Source organism: Pipistrellus hanaki (assembly GCF_964339955.1).
Source record: "Pipistrellus hanaki genome assembly, chromosome: 4".
Classification (NCBI taxonomy): domain Eukaryota; kingdom Metazoa; phylum Chordata; class Mammalia; order Chiroptera; family Vespertilionidae; genus Pipistrellus; species Pipistrellus hanaki.
Genome location: NC_140506.1, coordinates 6580672 through 6588378, shown reverse-complemented (window position 1 = coordinate 6588378; position 7707 = coordinate 6580672). Strand labels below are relative to the sequence as shown.

General features: G+C 36.1%; 1 protein-coding gene across 1 annotated transcript in view; it reads left to right on the top strand.

Moving 5' to 3' along the window:
• Positions 1-2033: 2033 nt before the first annotated feature.
• The window catches only part of DAB2 (DAB adaptor protein 2), a 277601-nt gene continuing 271927 nt past the window's right edge, over positions 2034-7707 (top strand). The window contains exon 1 of the mRNA XM_084880577.1: positions 2034-2446. The gene's annotated coding sequence lies outside the window, so the exon portion shown is untranslated. The remainder of the gene's footprint in view (positions 2447-7707) is intronic.

The window sequence follows — 7707 nt, the reverse complement described above, 5'->3', positions numbered from 1 at the left end:
CACCCACACCAGTGTCTCCAACCTCCTTACTCTTCTGCTTAATCTTCCTGGTCACCCAGTGTGGTCTGTGTACAACAGTTAGTGAGAAGAACTATGATTGCTTGAAACCCACTACTGGCCACCTGATCTGTGACTCAAGCACAGGCTCCTCGCTTGCTAGTTCTTAAAGTTTCACTCAAATTCCCATAGAATTGAGAAAAGACGTGTTTGTTTGTTTTGGGGGCTATAAAGTTTCATATTTTAAAAATCTTTGCCAGGTTTGGGGTAAGGGAGATTCCAAAAATGTAGTCTCATTGTCTTCCCAGAGGAGGACTTGCCCTTTAAATCATTAGAATTTGTGGTTTTACTCTTTTTTTTTTTTTTTTTTTTTAACATCTGTTGCCTACTGTGTCTGTGGCAATCAAAGGTTATGTCTTTCATTAGTCTGTTAAATCACAGGATCTGCCTCTGTTTAATAACTCCTGGAAATGGAAATAAATTAGTCCTATTACTTAAATAGTAAATAAAAATACACAGCTAATGAAATTATTTTTTGGAGCCAATTTTCCCCCCCAAGTAAAACAAAAAAACCAAAAAAAAAACGATGTAGCAATATTTATGCCATGGTTTTCATTGCTCTCCTCTCTATGGGTATCTAAATGTGTATTCTCACAGTACTCCTGAGAATTCAAGAGGCATGCTTTCCCTTAGGAAATAGATTAATGTACAGCAAATTTATCCAAGTTTCTTTATGGACTCAAAATCAGTTTCTAGAACCCATGGTTTTTCCATTGCAATTTTCTGATCAATAAATTATACAACTACTAAACTTGCAAGAGCACTGTGTAGATGAAAATCAACTTAATTAAAATTACTGTAGTATTAAGTAACTTCTATCTTTCCATTTACCCTTCAATGAACCTCTTCTCCAAATAAACACACCTACACATTCAGTTTCTGGAATTCTGTAAAGACTTTCCGTTAAAAACTTTAAAAATTTCCCATTTAAAAATGTAAGAGTGTAACCATTCCTTTTTGCTATCATGTTTCTTCTTTGTGTATGTTTGTTAATCCTCACAGAGGATACTTTTTTCCATTGATTTTTAGAAAGTGGATGGGGGGGGGAAGGGAGGAGAGAAACATGGATGCCAGACAGACACATCAACTGGTTGCCTCCCACATGCACCCTGACCTAGGCCGGGGATGGAGCTTGCAACAGTGTTACATGCCCCTGACTGGACTCGAACCCACGATCTTTCAGTCTGTGGGTGGATACTCTAACCACTGGGCCAAGTGGGCCAGGGCCTGTTTCATTTTTTAAATTGAGCTTAATCATTATAAAGAAGTACAACTATCATCTTCTTGTGCTTTAGATTATGTTATTCTATTTTTTAAAAGTAAAGTCTAAGATAAGTAGAAAGAAACATTATCATTAATATTTGAATTCAAATATAAGTTAATTATTATTGCATGGCATGATTACTGGTTGTACAAAAGTTTCCAATTTATTAAAATGACATATTCTGAGCAACTGATTATATGTCACTGAGGAAATACACAAAGTGACTAGAAGTGTTAGCAATTTTTTACTTGAACTTGTAAAAAAGAACTAAATCAAATAAATTAAATACAGGGCTTTTTCTAAATTAATAGAAAAATAACTTACTATGGTTATATTTACTCTCAAAAGACTTCATGGCTTTCTTGATTTGACTGTTTTAGATTTTCCAATCTTCACCTTGTTTTATGATCACTCATTTTTCATCCAAAAAGAATCAGAACATGTGGAATTCACTTTAACAGTTAATTGCCATGATATTTTGAATTTAATTTTAAAAAGTCTGCTGCTTGTGTTTATAGATGCTTATGGTGCACAAATGGTTAATGTGCACAATAAAGTGGCCGATTGTAATTCCATCATAATGACATTTATGAGTGAGTTGCTCGGGTAAGATGTGAAATCTCTCCTAGAGATCATTAATGTCCGGCTAACCTCTTTGCCAGCTAATACAGGCGTGTGCTTAAAGATTAACCCAACTGTGCCCCAAAAGGTTGAAAGGAGGGAGGACTGAAGGCAATGAGATCAGCTAGGAAGCTCTGTCAGAGTTCAGTGAGAGGTAATGCTTTCTGAATTGAAGTGTGAATGGAAAGAATACAAAACTTGTGAGATATGGAAAAGTATAATCTATAATAATAAAAGTGTAATATGCTAATTAGACCAGACATCCTTCAGGGATAAAGCTGGGGCTGTATCCACCACAGCTGTGAGGGAGGGATCCAGGCAGCCATGGCTGCAAAGGCCTACTCTTGCACATATTTTTGTGCGTCGGGCCTCTAGTATAAAATAACATTGAGACTGTGAATGAAAGGAAATTTAAAAAATAAAAGGCAGCCGAAACCAATTTGGCTCAGTGGATAGAGCGTCGGCCTGCAGACTAAAGGGTCCCGGGTTTGATTCCGGTCAAGGGTATGTACCTTGGTTGCGGGTGTGCAGGAGGGGGCTGATAGATGATTGTCTCTCATTGATGTTTCTAGCTCTCTATCCCTCTCTCTTTCTCTCTGTAAAAAATCAATAAAATACATTTTAAAAAATAAAAGGCAGATTTTTCATAAGGTATAAAGCCAGGATGAATGGATGAAGACTGTGGCTCTCGAGCCACATGAGGCTCTTTGGCCCCTTAAGTGTGGCTCTTCCATAAAATACTACAGCCTGGGTGAGTCTATGTTGAAGTGGCATTAGAAGAAGTTTAAGTTTAAAAAATCTGGCTCTCAAAAGAAATTTAAATCATTGTACTGTTGATATTTGGCTCTGTGGACTTAGTTTGCTGACCACTGGGCTAGAGCATAGGACATGGTGAAAGTTTAGTATTCTCTATCAGTAGTTCTCCAATGCATTCAAACTCTATACACAGGTTTTAGAAGACAGTTTCTACTTCATTTCAAAGTTTGACTTTGTGTTCTTTAGAGGCTATGCTTTGGTTTCAGGGGAGAATTTCTTACTTTATGAGTTTGTTTACAACAGCCCAAAGACTGCTCATAAAACAGTCAGTATCCCAGTCAGAAGTGGCTCAGCCACTCTGCCATATGCCTCCCAGAAAGGGTTGTTGAGAAAATTCAGGCCTATTTGCTACAGTCATTGAGGCCTCTGAATACCAGTGAGACACACACACAAAAACGTGATTACAGGGATTTAATAAGCAGCACTTCCGACCTTTCATTTCCCCCTTGGAATCTTTGTCTTCAGGTTGATTTAATAGCTGTCTCCAACTTGGGCTCTCAGCAAGCATCTGATGTAACAATAACCATAACCTTTGACCAGTGCACTTGTTTCCTAGCAGAGGGCCTATAAAAACACTGAGATATGGCCCGTTTCTCCCAGCAACAAACTTCAGCACCAGCAGCAGTGCCAAGGGGAGGCTCACAAACTGAGGCATGCTTTAGTGCTGCCTGTTATCTGTGACCATGCACTTCACCAAGGACAACCCAAATCAATAGAATATCGATGACCCAGACACAGAAACATGAGCAGACTGTTGAACCTCAGAGGCAAGGCAGGGGAGGATGGGAGGGAAGAGATCAACCAATGACCTTATATGCCTATATGCATAACTGGTGGACATAGACAATGGGGTGGTGCTGGCCTGGGAGTAGGGGGACAGGAGCGGGCTGGAAAAGGTTAATAGGGGAAAGGGGGCCTATGTAATACTTTCAACAATAAAGATTTTAAAAATTAACACACACAATCTTGGTCTACACAGGTATTCTACAGTTTCTTAGGATCATTCTAAACATATAAAGAGAAATATATTCTAGAAGCATTGGAGAGAGAGTGCAATAGAGCAGAAAGCATCATTTCATTATTATAGAACAACTAGGGGCCCAGTGCACAAAATTTGTGCACTGGGGGTGGGGGTGTCCCTCAGCCCAACCTTCCCCCCCTCACATACTGGAAGTCCTCAGGGGATGTCCTACTGACGGCTTAGGCCTGCTCCCCTTTGTTGTTTTGTGTCCATTGGTTAGGCTTATATGGTCCTGTGCCTACTGCAGCCTTGTGGACCACAGTTCCTTTCAACATGCACAAATACGTGCATTGGGCCCCTAGTTATAAATAACACTGAAATGAACACAAGGGTGCATATTATTCTTTCAGAATTAGTGTTTTTTTTTGTTTTGTTTTTTCAGATATATACCCAGAAGTTGGATTGTTGGGTCAAATAGCAGTTCCATTTTTAATTATTTAAGGAACCTCCATACTGCTGCAACCATCTGCATTCCCACCAGCAGTGCACGATAGTTCCCATTTCTCCACATCTTTGCCAACACTTGTTGGTTGGTTTATTGATGATAGCCATTCTGATAGGTGTGAAGTGATATCTCATTATAAGTTTGATTTGCATTTCTTTAATGATTTGTGACATTGAACATTTTTCATGTCTATTGGCCATCTGTATGTTCTTTTTGGAGAAATGTGTATTCAAATCTTCTGTTCATTTTTTTTAAATTGGATTATTTATTTTTGTTTTGGTGTTAAGTAGTATGAGTTCTTTATATATTTTGGATATTAATTCCTTATCATTGTATCATTGGCAAATATGTTCTCCATTCAGGAGTTGTCTTTTCACTTTTGATGGCTTTATTTGCTGTGCAAAAACTTTTAATTTGATATAGTCCCATATGTTTATTTATTTTTATTTCCCTCTCTAGAGGACATATATCAGAAAAAAATATTTCTACAAGAAATGTCAGAGATTTACTGCTTAGGTTTTCTTCTAGGATTTTTATGGCTTTGAGTCTAACATTTAGGTCTTTAATTCATTTGAGTTGAGTTTATTCTTTTATATGGTATAAGAACATAGACTAGCATTTTTTGCATGTATCTGCCACATTTTCTCAACACTATTTATCTAATAAAGAACCTTTATCCATTGTACTTTCTTGCTTCCTTTATCATTTATGATTTGACCAGATAGGTGTGGGTTATTTATGGCCCTTTTCTACTCCATTGATTTATGTGTCCATTGTTATGCCAGTACAATACTGTCTTGATTCCTATAACCTTGTAGTATAGTTTGATATCAGTTAATTTGATACCTCCAAGGTTGCTCTTCATTCCCCAAATTACTGTCACTATTTGGGATCTTTGTAATATCATACACATTTTTGGAGTATTCTAGTTCTGTGAAAAATGCCATTGCATTGAATCTGTAGATCATTTGGGGTGGTACTGACATTTTAATGGTGTTTAATTTTTCCTCTCTGTAAACATGGTATATGCTTCCATTTATTTATGCCTTCTTCAGTTTCTTTCGTTAGTGTTTCATAATTTTCTAAGCATAGTTCTTTTACCTCCTTGGTTAAATTTATTCCTAGGTATTGTTTTATGAAATTGAAAATGGGATTGTTTTCAAAGTTTTTCTTTCTAATAGTTCATTATTGGTATATAAAAACCAATTTCTGAGTATTTATTTTGCATTCTGTACTTTACTGAATTAATTTACCACTTTTAATAGATTTTTAAAATATGTTTACGGAATCTTTAAGGTTCTTTATATACACTATCATGTAATTTGCAAATAATGACAGTTTTACTCCTTCCTTTTCAATACTGTGTTGAATAAGAGTAGTGAAAGTGGACATTCCTGTCTTATTTTTTATCTTTTTGTAAAATATATTTTTATTTATTTCAGAGAGGAAGGAGAGGGATAGAGAGACAGAAACATCAATGATGAGAGGAATCATTGATCATCTCCCTCCAGTACACCCCACACTGGGGATCAAGCCCGCAACCTGGGCATATGGCCTGACCAGGAATCAAACTGTGACCTCCTGGTTCCTAGGTCAGTGCTCAACCATGGAGACACACCAGCCAGGCTCTTGCTCCTAATCTTAAGAAAAATTCCTTCCATTTTTCCCTCATTGAATATGTTGTTAGCTGTAGGTTTTTTAATATATAGCCTTTATTCTGTTGAGGAATGTGTTTAACATGGGCCAGACTTTAAAAATTCAAATCCATGAATTTGGGACTATGGTTATGAGTACTATAGCAAATGGCATTATGTTGATAAATACAAGTGCAATTATAAAGGTGAGAGATTTAATCATGTTCCAGAAAGATAGGACCCTTAAGACTTGCCAGATGAACTAGAGAATTAAGACAATAATGATTTAAGTAAAAAAACAATTTAGTCTTTCTTACTTGAAGGTGAAAGTGTTAGAAGAACACTCTGTGGTATTTTATTACGGCAACCCTAGTGAATTAATACAAAGGGAAATTATCTCATCATTTCGTACCTTGAATTTGATGGTGATTTTCAAGGACTTTGAAATGAAGTAGAGCCTTTCAAAGAGATTTTCAATTAATATTCATAAAAGCTACAGAGCATCATGGTACTACTGATTTCCAAAAGAGGACATTGAAACCAAGACTGGAGATAAAATTATTGGAAATTGCTTTTTTCTCTGTCTCACTTTGTTTCTGGCATGGTTGAGCTGGGAACACTGTCCTCTCAGTGTGTTTAGACTACCAAAGGTGTTACAGTTCAGTTTGAATTTCCCAAAAGTGATCCTTGAGTCTCTGCAATGTCTAGTAACTCACTTGTATTTATTTTAACAAAACTATGCATTTATTCTAAGAAATAAAGTATTCGTTATGTATGTGAATTTTACTGAAGTTTTTGACTCATTTTCGGTGACCATAATCATAACTATTTAATTATATTAACATTGCTGCTTTAATATACATTTTAATTGCTCCCTCTAAATAGCCAGTAGTTGTAAATGTATGACAATCATATCTATTAAATAAAAACAGCACCAAGACAATACAATTTTTACTTTAGCTCAACTAGTGTCTTTATAAAAATAGAAGCAATGTTTTTTCTGACTGTATTTTCTGATGTAATTTTATTATCTATAGCTTCTTTTAGTTAGGTCATTATACAGCTAATTCTTACAATTTGATTTTTTTGAAACTCTTTAAATACATTAAGATACTCTCATGAAATCTAATCTCTCCAACTAGACAGAAGGGGTTAGCATAATGGAAATAATGGGAAATTTTCACACTTTTATTAAGTTCAAGGTTTTCCTAATCTGGCCATTTAAACACTGTGGCTAGCCTGATATGGTTTGGGCAGCAAAACCTAAAAAGGAGTTGAAAGTAGGGCCATATGTACTAGTTTGTGTTGTTGAATCTTCATTGCACCCTCAGTGAATTAAAGGGATAAGTGCATACTAAAAATTCTTCCTAGGTGGCCTATGAGGCTGAAGAAAAAGAAGCCAGAAAACAGAATCAAAGTCAGTATGAGCAATGAGCTACATTTCAAACAATTATAAAATAGTCACATTTGAATGCCATTCCACTTTATCTCTTTTCCTTCTTTCCTTGTCCCCTTCCTTCCTTCCTTCCTTCCTTCCTTCCTTCCTTCCTTCCTTCCTTCCTTCCTCTTCTACATCTTGCTTGTAGAGTGTCAGTTCCCACACAGGAGTATTTGTTTGAACAAGACTGGGATATGTTCTGGACCTTACATTAATGAAAACTCCTATCACAAATTTTATTTATATGTGTATGTATATATTTCACTTATGTCTTTAAAATAAGCAAAAATATTTAATTCAGACTCTGAAGAAAATTCAAACTAGCAAATTTCTAGAAATGTGTTAACTGGATCATAGAATGTGTAGTTGACTTCCTCTGGTGCCCACCGGAATAGAATACCTTTGAAAGTA